At 35.5% G+C, this 15,746-nt stretch overlaps 1 long non-coding RNA gene across 1 annotated transcript in view; it reads right to left on the reverse strand.

Moving 5' to 3' along the window:
• Positions 1-2,240: 2,240 nt before the first annotated feature.
• Positions 2,241-15,746, reverse strand: part of LOC147913469 (uncharacterized) — a 41,261-nt gene continuing 27,755 nt past the window's right edge. The window contains exon 3 of the long non-coding RNA XR_015548681.1: positions 2,241-2,785. This is a non-coding gene — a long non-coding RNA (uncharacterized LOC147913469). The remainder of the gene's footprint in view (positions 2,786-15,746) is intronic.

Genomic DNA, 15,746 nt, shown 5'->3' on the forward strand with positions numbered 1-15,746 from the left:
GATGACAGATGGGGCAATAAAAAATTCTGCCTGCCAAATATTAGAACCATAGACTTTAAAAGGCCTTCCATTTAGCAAAATGGAGGATTAAATGTCTTTTACCATGTTAATCTAATTGTTATTCTCAAACATTTTCTCAATACAACAATGATTTGGTCAAGTCAGGGAAGCTGTGATAGTTGTCAATAAAACAAAAACTCCATTTATAAGAAAAACCCACTGAAATAACTGGGTATATTTTACCAAAAGATTTTTTCTTTGATTATATTCAATTTAGTAGAATAACTTTTCTTTGTCATTCATACTGACTCTACTTTAACTCCTCCCAAGATTACTATAAGAGTTATCAATCTGCAGAGTTCTAACTACTCAGTTTGGAAGGAGATTGAACACCCCAGTAACATCCACAAAATAGGGATTGATCTTATATATAGCTGATCTCACTAACTAGATTCTTATTTCCTTTTTCACTCTCCCCTCAGGTCACCCCACCACTCCAATGGCTTTAAATCCATCTGTAGGCTGATGATGCCCAAATTTGCAACTTTCATCCAAACTCCTTTTTGGAAATTCAGATTTGTATACCCAACTGCCTGCCTGATTTTTGCACTGGGATTTCTCCAAGGCATCTCCCATTTAACATATCCAAACTGAATCCTTGATTTTCCCCCCAAATATTTTCCATCCTTAATCTCTTTTATTTCTCAGCACATGATGCCTTCAACCATGCTTTTCCCAAAGTCCAAAGCTTAGGAGTCATCTTCAAAATGTCCCTCACCCCGTCACTAAATGCTGTCAATTCTTCCTCCAAACCATGTCTCAATGGAATGCATTCCTCTTAAGCTATTTTGCCACCCTCTTTTGTCAAGTCAACATTGCAGTAGAATTTATTTGGCCTCGTTGCTTCCAGTCTTGTCCTCCTTTACTGCTTTCTCTTCACAAACAATAAACGGAGAATTTTTAAATAATTTATTGTCATTCCAGCATTTTAAGTCATTTTAAATGTTTCATGTTACTAGTTTATATTAAATGTTTAGAGTGTACCCGATAATAATATAAATTCTTCGGAGCTGGCCCCATGACGTAGCGGTTAAGTGCGCACACTCCGCTGCTGGCGGCCGGGGTTCGGATCCCGGGCGCGCACTGATGCACCGCTTGTCAGGCCCTGCTGTGGTGGGTCCCACATAAAGTGGAGGAAGATGGGCACGGATGTTAGCCCAGGGCTGATCTTCCTCACACACACACACAAAAAAAAGACAAATAATATAAATTCTTTGACTAGATGCACAAGGTCCTTCATGATCTGAGCTCTGCCCTCCTCTCCAAGACAATATTATGCCATTTTCTTCCTAACTCTCAGGACTTCACTACACTGGTCTTCTTTTAAAGCCTTAATTGAGCCAAGTTCGTTTGTTTTTGTTTTTTTTTCTTTGCTGAGGATGATTCGCCCTGAGCTAACATCTGTTGCCAATCTGCCTCTTTTTTCCTCTTGTGTGAGCTGCCACCACTGCACGGCCCCCATCTGACGAGCGGCATAAGTCCCTACCCGGGGAACCAAACCCAGGCCACCAAAACAGACTGAGCCAAACTTAACCACTAGGCCACCGGGGCTTGCCCAAGCCAAGTTCTTTTAAAGCTGAGTCATCACACATGCTGCTTTATTTGGAAGACTCCTTCCTCTTTACCTCGCTAACTCTTGAATTGTGTTATAATCTGTAGCGATAGAAATAACAGTCTCTTAGACCTAGTAACCTTCTTCTGCATAGCTCTTGTTTCTTTGTGATTATTACGTCTCTCTTCCTCGCTTGTCTGTAATTTTGGAGACGGTGTTGCTCTAGCACCAGAACTTCATCTCTGCTGTGTTGCTGGAGCATAACCCAATGTCTGATACATGATAATTGCCTAGTAAACTTCTTTTGACTGACCAGCAAAATTTAAATGAAATAAGTAAAATTAAAAATACATGATATGTTAAAATTAAAGAATAGGATCTCTTCCACTTTAAAAAAAAGGGACTCTCCCTCTTAGAATATAATCTGTAGGTGATTAGTAAGCAAATATAAAATGAATGCTATTATTACTAAAAGTTATCAAAAAGAAAACATTTCCTTGACTTATTTATAATAAATGTTATAGTTCAATTTTTTAGAAAGATCCTGCTACCTATTTCATTTCTGAAAGTTATACCAAGTCACTGTGATACGAAAAAAATTCATGCATACAAAGAATTATTTTGGTTATTATATAGGAAATTTATAATTATTTAGAAATTGGAGATTTAAAATATTTAGTAGTTTCTACTTTAAACTTTATTCTGTTGAAGCTCATTGATTTGTTTTCCTTTTCGTCTTTCAACCCAGCAACTCAAAGTTTGACATTTTTATCACCCCAGTGGAATGCCTGGTTTTCATTTGCAAAGCACACCTCACTTTTACAAGTGAAACATTTCACTTTTACAAGTGAAACATCACAGGCTAAGTAGCACATGCAAATCTAACAACCAGTTCTGCTTTATTGTTCTGACTCCCTATTTCCACAGACTAGGATTTCTCATAAGATAAAAGTGTTACATAAGTGAAATTCTTTCCAGTTTAAGAAAGGAAGGCTGTCCACTGAGTTTGCTTCTGATTCTTTGCATGGGAAGTACCACTGGTGTTTAAGGAGTGTCAGCCTCACTTATCAACATGCGATGACAGCTGCTTGTGGAGGTGCAGAAGCTCCTGTGTGCCTCGGTGTGCTTCTCTACACTCGGTTCCGTTGGCTGTACATACCCATCTCCTTGACTCTAGGGGACAGACAAAATAGAAACACATCAGTGTGGCTCAGAGAAAACATTGGTCTCTTGGACTCCAGAAGTCTAGTGTTCTGATTCCAACTTTAATTCCCTCTGTAACACTGGGCAGTTCTCTTAATTCTCCATTTCGGTCCCCTCATCTATAAAATCTGGAGTTGACTGAATGGATTCTAAGAAGTCTTTCAACTCTCACTTTCTATTACTCTAATTTTTCATCTCTTAACTGAAAAACAATAACATTATTGAAAAACTATGTTTTATTTTATTAATTCATGTTGAGCACCAAACTGTAGCTAGAAGGTCATACTCCTGTTCATTTAGACTCCTGAGATACATATCTTTATTATCGTATGTATTTTTGTAATATTTTCTTCTTACCTGTCAAAAATATTTTGTAGAGACATAAACTTGAAGGCAATGTTCCTCCTTCAATGCTTACCTAACCTCATGCGAGTATTTCAGTTGTGTGTGGAAAGGTAGGGGATATATTTTAATACGTTAGTAACAAAATGTGCTTTCAAATTTATTTTTGAGTTTCTTCAGTAGATTGACTTTGAGTTGCTCCTTTCTAGGAAATCCGAATCATGACCTATTGAAAGAGCTACTCAGAATCCTGGCATTCGTGTTTGGGAAAGTCCCTTCTATGATCCTCCAACCCCCTTTACCTTGAGCTTTACATACCACTCATTGCGATCTGAATTAGTAGCTGTGTCTGCAGACCCGGCAAGAACATTTAAAAACATTTCTTACTTATTATTAAAGTTGTCATTCAACTATAATTGTTCTTCTCATATTTCCAAACTGCGCTTTAGTGATCTCAAACTTCTTCAAAATAAAATTTTGAATTAGATCTTTAAGGAAGTCAGAAAAATACATACTAAGTTTCTGTAAAATATACTGGAAAGTACCACTTAAAATTACTGCTTCTTTATAGTTGAAGTCAATTACCAAACTAGAAAATAGTGACCATATTTTATAATAGGGTTTTGCGCAATAAATGTTGATAACTAGAAAACGCATCCACAGTTCAAATATAGAGCAAATGAGAGAAGCCACCTTTTGTATCGGTACTTTTTTCTACCTGGTTCCTTGAGAGGTAAGAAAAGTTTACTAAGATTTAGGTTAGTTTTCTTTCCTCCTTACAAAACACATTGTCCTACAGTGTGCTGAATGCTGTTAGGTGATATTATGCTGTGTTGTTAAATCCTCAGAGGATTGTGGAGGACCGGCGGTATGGCTCCTACTTGACACACAAGGAGGAAGGTGAAGCTATGGTAACAAAGCTAATAAACTGGGAGACAAGAATTCCAGCTGGCCTTCGTTATCTAATTCAAAGGTTTTTACTTTTTGCTTTAAAAAGTAGTGTGGACTAATTGGAGAAAAACTCTGGTGAATTTATAGAAAGTCAAAATTATTATTTTTAAACACTTAGTTTTAAATTTTAAAATACGTACAATTAGAAATAACCTAGCAGTTAAAGACCTTTTCCAATAAAAAGGTCTGTTTATGTTAAATTCCCAGTTGTCTCGTTGTGAATAGTTACTGCTACAGTCCATGAGAGTCACTGAAAAAATAATCTAAGCACTTTGTATATACTGTGCAGTCCTATTATACTTTTATTTTATTTAGCAAATATATTTTTATAGATGGTGAGAAGATAAATACTAGCCTTACCCTGAATGAATTATCACAAATTTTAAATGTACAAATGAATAAGGTTAATTATACTCAAAACAAAATAAAATAAATTGTATTTACTTAATTAACAAAGAGAAATATTTGGTCTTTTCAAATAAACTTTTCTCCAACAACACTCATCTCACACTCCCACAGAACAAATGACATACAATTCTCTTGGTTTTACAAAAAAAAGGAATTTGCAATTTTATAAATCTGTAGATATCATAGTTCTAGATTAAATTCCGAAAGATTTTAACCATCAATTGAAAACATTTTATGTTTTAAGAAGCTGAAAAAGGAAAAGGAAAATATAAATTGCAGGTATATAAGGTTTTTTTGTCCGCTTTCCTATATTGGTGTCAAAACCCAGCAAATAGGATACTCTTAAGGCAACGTGAAATCAGAGGTATGGTCCTAATATTTTTGAATGGCCATGGATAAAGGTTGGACATTTCTAAATAAAAGGAGAAACTATTTTCTGGTGGTTGACTATGTATACCATTCCTGAATTTAGGATTAGCAAAATCCTAATAGCTGATATGAATATTGGAAGGTAGTGTGAACAGATGGACAGATTAAAGATGAACACATATTCTTTAACACTCCTCCCATCAGGAGGAAACACCTATGTAACCCCTTGAATCTGGGTAAGTCTTTTGATGGCTTTTGACAATAGAATATGGTGGAAGTGATGTGCCAGTTTGGGGGCCCAGGTCTTAAGAAATCAGAACTATTTTGGATATAATAAGCATTCAGTGAATGTTAATTATTAATTTTATTATTGATATTGTTATCACCATATAAATTCATTAAAAAACTGAAGACCAAGCTTGCCGTCTTTCTAATGCTTCTTGTAAAATCAGCATTGGAACCTGTAGTATCCTATTACAATGGCACATTTGTTAGTCTGTGAATATATGCTTGAATATATTCATTGACCTCCTTGCTTCTGTGGATTTACAATTTTCATCAAATTTGGAAAAATTTTGGCCATTTTTCCTTTAAATATCTATTCTGCCCCACCCCAAACATACATCCTTTTTGAGAGACTCCAATTATATGCGTATCAGGCAATTTGAAGTTGTTCCACTGCTCACTGATGCTCTTTTACTTGTTGTTTTTTAGTCTCCTCCCCCCACCTGTGTTTCACTTTGAATATTTCTAATCTTATGTCTTCAAGGTCATTAATCTTTTCTTCTGCAATGTCTTATTGGTTATTATTCCCATCTCGCACATTGTAGTTTTCACCTCTACTAGTTCAATTTGATCTATTTGTTTTATATCTTTCATGTCTATACTTAACATATTCAATCTTTCCTCTGGCTTTTAAACATATGGAATACAGTTATTACAACTTCTTTACTGTCTTCATCTCAGTCTACCATCTGTGTCATTTCTGTTGGTTTTGATTGTTTTTGCTGTTGTTGTTTTACACATTATGGGTTGTATTTTCCTGCTTCTTTGTGTGCCTGCTAATGTTTTATTGGATGCCAAATGTTGAGAATTTTACTTTTTTAAGTACTAGACATTTTTATATTCCTAAAATATTCTTGAACTATGTTCTGAGATGTGGTTAGGTTACTTGGAAATAACTTGATCCTTTCTGGTCTTGCTTTTAAGCTTTGTTAGATAGGACTAGTATTTTGTCCACGGCTAATTATTGCCCTAGCAAAGCAGATCTCTTCCGAGTACTCTACCAAATGTCCCTTGAACTGTGAAATTTTCCACTCAGGCTAGCCAGATCAATAACTACTCCTAGCCCTTTGTGATTCTCAAGAATTTTTTCCTTGAATTCTTTTCGATGGTACTTGATCGAGTGGTGAGAATTTGCTCACACACGTGCACTGACCACTGCTCAGCTGAATACTTGAAGAGAACCCTCTGCAGATCTCCCAAATCCTCTCTGTGTGCAGCCCTTTTCTCTCAGGAACCCTTTCCTGTGAAGTTTAGCCACTATCTCCTCAAACTCCTGGTTCCATCTCCTCCATTTAGGAAGACTGCTAGGTTCCACCTGGGTCCCCCTCCCTGTGTGTAGCCTGCAATTTCTCTCCAGCTGTAAGCTGGGGGCAAACATAGGGATCATTTTATTTTTTCCCCTATCTCTCGGGAATTAATTTCTTTCTTTGCCCGATGTCCAATGTCTTGAAAATCATTGTTTCATATATTTAGTGTGATGTTTTCATTATTTCAGGTGGGAGAGTATATCCAGTTCCTGTTACTCCATTTTGGGTTGAAGCAGAATTTGGAAACTATTATTCTTACCATTCAAAAACCACTACATGATAAAAATTTCCATATCTTTTCTAGGTTCATTGATGTACTTAACTCCTTTTTCACAAATCAAGAAAAAAATAATATTTATTTTAGAATCATAGTCCCAGAATAGTATGTGTTCAGAAGAAATATTACAATGTATTTAATCCATCTCTTGAGTACTTGAATTCCTTCTATAAGAACACGTATTAGCAGCCATTCAATCTATCTATGATACCTCTAGAGACCAGAAAATTATTTCTTTCTGAGGAAGTCCATTCTCTTTTAGAATAGCCTTGATGGAACAAAAATTTTTCTTTATAGTTCAGTGAAATCTGTACTTCCTTGTTCCTCGATCTACTACCTAGTAAGATTCAGAATAAAATATAAATGTTCCAATACATGACAGCATTTAAAATTATTTAAGACAGATTTTATTTTCCCAAAGTTGTGTCTTCTCTTAGCTAACAGTTCCATATTCCTTTAATCAATTGCATATGATGTCATTTTGTGCTCTGTCACCATTCTCATCTAAAAACAATACTTTTTACTTCAAGTCATGTCATTGTTTTGTTGTTGTTTTATTGGGGATTTTAACCTTCCAAGCTTAGAAATTGTCATGTTTGTTTTATAGTCACTGTTGGTTTTTATTTCCCCACATGTTTTTCAGTATCTGTGCTCATCATTACTTACTACATCTCAGAACTTCCTTATAGGATAATTTTCCTTTATTTTTGAAGAACATTTCTAGAAATTCTTTCCCTTAGAGTCTAGTGGTGATCAACTCTCAGCTCTTACTCTTACTCGTTTGTGTCTCCTCATGTGTTTTATAATTTTGGATTAAGTGTGTCATGTTTTACCAGAATCCTGCAAGGTCTAGATAGAGGGTGAGTTTTTCCAGAGAATTCCATTTTTTTTCCAGGTGCACATCATCCTCCACCCAGTGTTAACAATAAGGACAACTTTAGGTTAATTTATTGACTTGAAGTTTTCTGGATGAAGCAGGAAGAGTAAATTTCAACTCCAAACTAGATGGAAGGCAGGAATGTAATTATGAATTCTCAGAGGGCTTTTTTTTTTAATCCAGAGGTTAGGCAGAGTCTGACAGGCTTTTCACTTGTTTCCAATTGTTAGTGGTTAGACTTTGCTTCTAATGTACCTTTTCACTGAGAGTGTAGTCCTTCAAGGGTCCTAACTTTAGTGGGACCAACTTGTTTACCTTGAGGGGCCCAGCACGTTGTCTCTTGTGCCCAAGATGGTTGTTAAAACATGACACTTTAGGGCACTGAGATTGTTAAACATTCACAGGGCAGCTGTAGCTCCCGTGAAGAGATTGTTAATCAGCTTCCTTGCTGCTATTTTGTTTTTGATCTTTAAGGATTCCCTTTACTATGTTACAAGCATTTTAAAATCATGATTATATTATTTTAGCAAATATTTCCAAGGTTTTGTAATGGGAAAGTTTTTCAGCTTTTCTAGTCCAAATTACTGCCCTATCTTCCATAACTTCTCTCAAGTCATTTGGAAACATGCTTACTGTGACAAAGATAAAGACAAAGCGTTATATGGCATTTAATTGAGAACTCTGTGTTGTTTAACAACACTTACAAAGCTTAACTGTGGCCATTGTACCAATTTCCAATTCACTTAATTGTCTTTACATTCAGCCTATATTTCTTCATCTTGTCCCCAGATGAAGTATAAACAGACTACTGATGTTCAGACTCACTGGGTGTAAAATAGGGATTCCTTTGATTTTAATCATAAAATCCCAAATCAAACTATCTTAGCCCAGAAATGGGACTTTGATGGGTAATGTACTTGAAAAATCCAGTAGTTAAAATAGCTAAATTCAGGTGGCCTAATGATGTCACCACCCTCTTCACGTCTCAGATCTGCTTTCCTCATATTGGTTTCATTCTTCCCTAAGAAGTGGCAGAATGACAACCAGCTTATACTCACAAATTTGGTAACCTCTTCTCTTTTCAAATAGTTCCAGGAAAAAAAGTCTCATGTGTCACTCTCGTTTGTTTGGATAAAATCCCTAGATCCAGAGTATAGGATTGGCTCCATCAAAATAAAAAGAAGATAGGGATGGCCAGGTGGCATAGCAGTTAAGTTCGCACGCTCCACTTCGGTGGCCTGGGGTTTGCAGCTTTGGATCCCAGGGGCGGACCCAACACACTGCTTGTCAAGCCATGCTGTGGCGGTGTCCCATATAAAGTGGAGGAAGATGAGCATGACGTTAGCCCAGGGCCAGTCTTCCTCAGCAAAAAGAGGAGGATTGGCAACGGATGTTAGTTCAGGGATAATCTTCCTCACAAAAAATAAAAATAAAAATAAAATAAATGAAATAAAAGTAAGAGGCAGGGAAGACTTCCAAAAGAAGAGTTGAATCTGTTGCTGCAATAAGACATACTATGCAAGCAAAATCAACAGATTCCCACTGCACTGAGTATTCTCCGGTTTTGTGTCTCAACTGTCTAAAAACATTGCAAAAAAAGAAAAGAGATTGTTCTGAAATCACTTCTTAGTAAATTGTATTGGGACATAAAATCATTGCCTTTTCAGTAACTTCATAAATCTCAGTATGATTAGTTGAACCTATTTTCTTCCACTTTATAAAATTAAAATGAAACATACATTTTTAATATATCTCTTTTTGTCATGAATTCTCCAAAATCCCTCATATTGGTTTGGTGATCATCTTTCCCATACCCTGCGATACAATTTACAAAGGCTAGTGAATTTAATGAATTTACACTAGTAGAGGCTTTCTTTACAATTTCCTAACTTTAGGGGATTAAAATCCCTCATATCAATATTTGTTCCACAGTGTTCATTTTGAAGACTGTGATCTTTGACAGAGGTAAGAAAACAGTAATTGAGGAATTCTCCATTCTTCCCATCAGTAGAATTCTTTAGCTCCTACTCAAAGAGGAAGCCAAAGTTTTCCTTGGTGTTCTTCTTTCTCTAACAGAATCAAATTAGTCTTTATGTTGCTTAGTCTTTTGTAAACCTGAATTCTCATGTGAGCAATATACTTACACATGAAATCTTCATTTTCTAGGACAGTGAGTCTCATTCTGATGTTATATGATAAAAGAAGTTTTGTTATTATTATTTAATTCCGATCCATCGTGGATTTTGTAAAATATATCAAAAGTGAATTGTTAGAAAAATGATTTCGTACCAGGAGGTCACAGCCATTTCAATTGCCATGAAGGTTTCTAAACATTTACTTTCAGTTCTTCTACTCATCTCATCATGGCAGTGGTTCAGGGACCACACTTTGAATGGCAACAATCTAGAGTATGCATCTGACCATGCCCAACTGGTTCTCCTAGGTTATAACAAACTCTAGGATATGCTTTATTTATTTTCATAGTCACAGTCTTAAAGATATGAGTTGAACATAGATTCATTTAATCATAGTATAATTATCATCAAGGTAATGGAAGTCAAGAACTTATCAGCTTCTATAGGTATCCAGAAAGTTAAAACCACCAACAATACTACACTTGGCCTCAGTTCTCTATTGCGATCTGAATCTGAACTCCATAAACCATTTCCTTCCCCATTTTAAGGACTAAAGTTATTCCTACAACTTGTACTCTCTTTCCAGTGTATTTCCACTGTGCTCTTGGTGAACTAGCACTCTGGTTATATCATCTTGCATCGTAACAGATTCTATTTCTTTTAAAGTGGTCCAAACTTCAATCATCCCATTCGAGTTTTTAGGTTCATTTAACACTATCTTGATGATAGATTTGAAATTATATTTACTTCTCTGCAGTATATATGTCACTCTGAAGTAAAGGTAGTACAAACAAAGTGAACCTGAAGCTATCTGTGTATGTATGTGTGTGTGTTAAGTCTGCATTTATATGAAGATGGGAGAGAGAGAATAGAGGCAAAAATACTGTTTTTAATTCATTCCTTGATTTTTACAGTGACATTTTTTTTGTGTGTCCATATCATCACATTCCCCACAGAACAGAAAGAAGATACTATTTGTCTGTTGTCTTCTTTGTCCTTCCTTAGTTAATTAAAAATTTTCTTACTAAGGACAAGTAACTTCTTAAAAAATATATTCTTCTACCTTGCCATGAGACTTGAGCCATGCATAGACTAATTAATATAAATCATGATCCAAAAATTGTCTCCATTCTCACTTTTTGTATAACTAATTGCTATACCTTCAGTTCTTTTTCTCATTTCCAAAGGCCCAAATAGTACATATAAATCATCATTGTTACCAGGAAACTCTTGAGGTCTCCAATTATCTCATCAAGTTTTCAGTGGCAGCCTTTCCACAACTTTGTTCTGCAAAATGTAAAATGTATTCTTTAATACACATGGCCCTTGATTACGTTAACTTTGGTAAATTATATCTGGTAGTTTATTTTGGCAAGAAATTTGTCCCTCTGAATCAGTGTAAGTCAATAGCATGTGAGATTGATGACTTTCAGTAAGCCTCTCATCACATAGTCAATATATTCATTGAAAACTCAGCCTACATTCAGACTGACATGTCTACTAACATTTTTTAAGTCAGCTGGTACAATAGTTGATTGTCAATGGACGTAAACAATTTCTGCATCAGGGCATGGCAAAATAACCCTCCTAGGCTACTTTAATATCTGACCCGTGAAGTCAACTTTTGTAGAGTCATGGAATTATCACATGTGGCATAATTTTCTTTTGTATATATTTAGTATATGTTTGTATGTGTGCATATGTGTATATTTATGTATAAAATATTCAGTAGTTATATTTGTAATAATACATAATACAATTTGTAAACTACATTTGCTTCTCTCCCAGCATGTTCAACAGGGAGAATTTTAATTAAAGTTTCAGATTCTATTTTAACTTGTACAGATGTCAAAATTTTTATTTAATTACTAAAATTTGCACACGTTATATAAACCTCTGCCAAATGGTAGTTAGTAATTCTAACATTTTAATGTGATCAAACACCAGTGACTTTTGATAGTATTCATCACAAACCCTGTAGAAAAATTTGCCAGTCCATACCATTCTGACAAAAATCATGACAATGTACTAATGCTGAAATTTTTAACAATTTCTAGATAAAAAAATTAAATACAAATTCTATCTAGCATTTTAAAAATTGATTCTGAATTAGCATCTCTTCATCTTTGAAAAAACACCACTTACGATAATAGACAAGTTTGTGGAAGATTGATGCTGCCGACTTCAGCTGTCTGCTGCTTGTGAGTGCCACCCATCTTGAAAGTCACAAAAAAACTGTTGGTGAGTGTGCATTTTGGTTTGAAACAAACAGACATGATTGTTACCATCACAGAAACTTGATGTAATCTAAATGATTACCCTAAGATGCTCATATATGTAACAGCTCAATCAAGGGATGAGTGTTTAGTGATGGCAAGAAAAGGGCAAGATATGTCTAATACTATTGTAGTGAATGTAGGCACCTTTAGGGAGCAAACAGGACTTGAGGACATTTAATTCAAACTTAATTTTATCCTGAACGTCAAGGATCAGACTTAAAAAGCTGCAAATCTATTCTGTATACCCAAGGACATCAATGTCTTGCTGGTATTCATATAATTCAATATACTTCCAATTTAACAAGCACTCTCCCCTGGCAGAATGTTGAATTTCACTTTGGAGATGAACTTTTACAGCAAAATGGTCCTTTCAGTCTATATTTCTGGTTGAGTAGGTACAGGATACATCAAGCATCGTTTTGTTAAATGTTTGGTGGGGAATATGGTTAGCTGTAAGAAGACACTGTCTTAGAAGTACACAATCTCTGTCTCTGGCTCTGGCTCTGGCTCTCTTTCTTTCACACACACACACACATACACACACACACGTATACACACCCTTTGCTCCCTCATATGTTAATCTCAGTAGGTCCACATAAAAGACCATATGCTCCTTTCTTAATTTGCGTGTGAGTGTGTGTGTGTGTTACCATTTCACATTTAGAGGCTGGCAGCTTCTGTTCCACCAAAGTAGGTCCATACTCAAGTGTTCCTTTGCAAGAGGGAATTTTTAAATGCCCTTTGGCTGTAGTCTTAACCTTGAGCGTCTTTCCTTCTCAAATATCTATTCAGTTATATGTGCTGAGTGACTTATAACGAAGTGAGAGAAAATTCAGTGACTTGACATTTAACAAGTCCCAGCTGATTCGTTTGTTTATTCAACAGAGTAAATATTTAGGCAGCAAAATTAAATTGGAAAATGTTTATCGAGTTTGAAAGCACCTTTCTTTCAATATATAAAACACAAACCCAGAGGCCTAGGCATAGGGAAATTTACCTACAAATGTGCCCTACAGAGAAGGGCACATTTAAATGTCTCAATGGGTTTTCATCAGCAATTTGTTTTGAAAACTTCTGCCAATATTTTAGGACAGTGCTATTGAACCAGCATCTAGTAAACCATAACTTACATGCAACTACACTTTATTAATCATTTTGTATAATCTTACAGTGCAAACAGTCCTCCAAGTGTATTTCCTCACTCTATTTCAGTCCAAGATCTAGTCTAGTTCATTGCCACACCTAAAATGCATATATTTCTCTCATCACATGTTAACATCATATCTATAGCTACACATTGGGGACCAGATTAGCTCAAAAACTCTTATGATCATAACCAGAAGACAGACTCTTAAAAATGATCTCTCAGCACAAAAACATGTTGCAAATAAAGGCTTGGGGTTTCTACTTGTAACAATGTTGTATGGATAAGCTAACTAAAGAATATTATCGAAAAAATAGTTTCTGATGGTTCTCAGGATTATTTTACCATCATTGAAGCAATAAAAATAATACTATGCAAATAACCTTTAAAATCTGAGAATATAGTGATATTATATTATCATGATGAACAAAATAACTACAAGCCTAGCTTTTGCATCAAAGTCAGGAATGTCCAAAGGTCAGAATGTGTCCATGGACACATTCCAGAAAAAAAATTTTATATATATGAAACTTAAAATTTACCGTTTTAATCATTTTTAAGTGTACAATTCAGTGGCATTAATTACATTCACAATGTTGTGCAACCATCATCACTATGTTTCCAAATATTTGCTTCACCCCAAGCAGAGACTCTATACCTGTTAAGCAATAACTCCCCATCCTCCAAACCCAGAACCACTGAATTAAAATCTCCAGGGGGCCGGCCCAGTGGCGTAGCTGTTAAGTTCCCAGGTGCGGACCCAGACGCACACTTGTCAAGCCATGCTGTGGTGGCGTCCCATATAAAGTGGAGGAAGATGGGCACAGATGTTGGCCTAGCGCCAGTCTTCCTCGGCAAAAAGAGGAGGATTGGCAACAGATGTTAGCTCAGGGCTAATCTTCCTCACCAAAAAAAAAAAAAAAAAATTTCCAAGAGAACATGAAATAATTTGCATTTTTAAGAGCACAACAGAAGAGTCTTATGACTAGGCAAGTTTGGGAAATAAGGGAGGGTTGTGATGTGCTGATTTAAGCTAATTTTAACAACTAGAGTTTATATAATTCCTGTGTCACAGATTTAAAAATCAAGGCTCCAAAAGATTAACTTATCATGCCCTGAAAATAGAATCTAGGCCTTAATTTCAAATCTCATGTTTAAGCTTCTGTATGTTTAATATCTGAATTTAAATACATCATCTCCTTGCAAAATACTGATATTTTCGTGAAGAAAATATTGACATTTTTAGTCTATTGCTATGTTTTTGTTTCCCATATTAGAAACAAAAATGTATTTCTGCTAAATAAATGGTAGAATAATCCACCTGTATTGTGATTATTTCCTTATTATGTCCATTTTGTTTTCAATATTCTCTTATTTAGAAAACTCAATTTAGTTCCCTTGAATATTCTTTTCCTATTACTCCCATTCCCTGCTGTGCCACAGTTTTATCAACATTATGTTTCCAATATTAAAGGTAATTAAACATTATAATACTTCTTAGGTCTTTTTCTAGGACTTAGAATGATTCTGTAATATTTGCATCAACATCACCTATGAGTTTTTCCAACTAAATCATAAAGAATCAATAGTAGCTAATGTATACAGGTACCCACTGCCACTGATAGAATCAACTATATTAGTTAAGAAAGTAATAAAATTTAACTCTGAATGAACTTGAACTGAACTTGTGTTCACAACCACAGGTTACAAGAAAGAGCGGGGCTTATCCACATGGAAGTCCTCTGAGGAGCATTGAAACCCAAGTGAAGGAGCTCCCTTTCCTTTTCATTTCTCCTCCCTCTCTCCTTTCCTTCTTTCTTTCTCAGAGCTTTCCTTCAAAAGTGAAAGAAACGCAAGTAGAATGTTGCCCTTTAGAATACGAAAAAACAAAAGAATAAATATGACTTTCTTCATTGCAGTGAATTAAATATTCCAGACTAAGAGCTTTGTCCCATCACTGCCACCATTGTGCACTAAGGTCTTGAGAGAGTCGCCTCATTTATTTGCCTTCTTATGCATTGAATGAATGCATGGAGGTGGCCTAAGGTTCTGAATTATAATCTATTTTCTAAGTATTTACCTCCCACCCCATATTAATACAAGTAACCTCTGTTCAGAATATAGTTTGTGATTTTTGTCTGTCTTTTTATCTCTCTCAGCTTAAGTTTAGGCATCATGTTGCACTGAGTATTCACATTTAAAATCCCAATCCAAATGATGCAACTCACTCTGCTGTAGTTAGTTAATCTGGAATGCCATGTTATACTGGCTTCATATCACCAGTTGGTAGACTGACTTTGCTTGTGGAATCACAATTGTCTCAGAGTTTTAAGAAGGGCATATTTTCTGAAGTTGCATTTTATCACAGTCCTAATATGAAGCCTCCAGCAATTGCTAAACTATAGCTTATGCATTCAGAATGACTTTTAAAGCTATGTATTCAATTTAGTGTGAGTTCACATGATAATCAAGTAGTCAGGTTTTATCCACATGGTCACTTGATGAAGCTAACTACAAAGCCAATGCAAAAGGCTAAAACTTCCTTTTTGTGCATCAT

This window comes from Ceratotherium simum, chromosome 27 (genome assembly GCF_057802395.1).
Source record: "Ceratotherium simum simum isolate JZ-2026a chromosome 27, ASM5780239v1, whole genome shotgun sequence".
Lineage (NCBI taxonomy): Eukaryota > Metazoa > Chordata > Mammalia > Perissodactyla > Rhinocerotidae > Ceratotherium > Ceratotherium simum.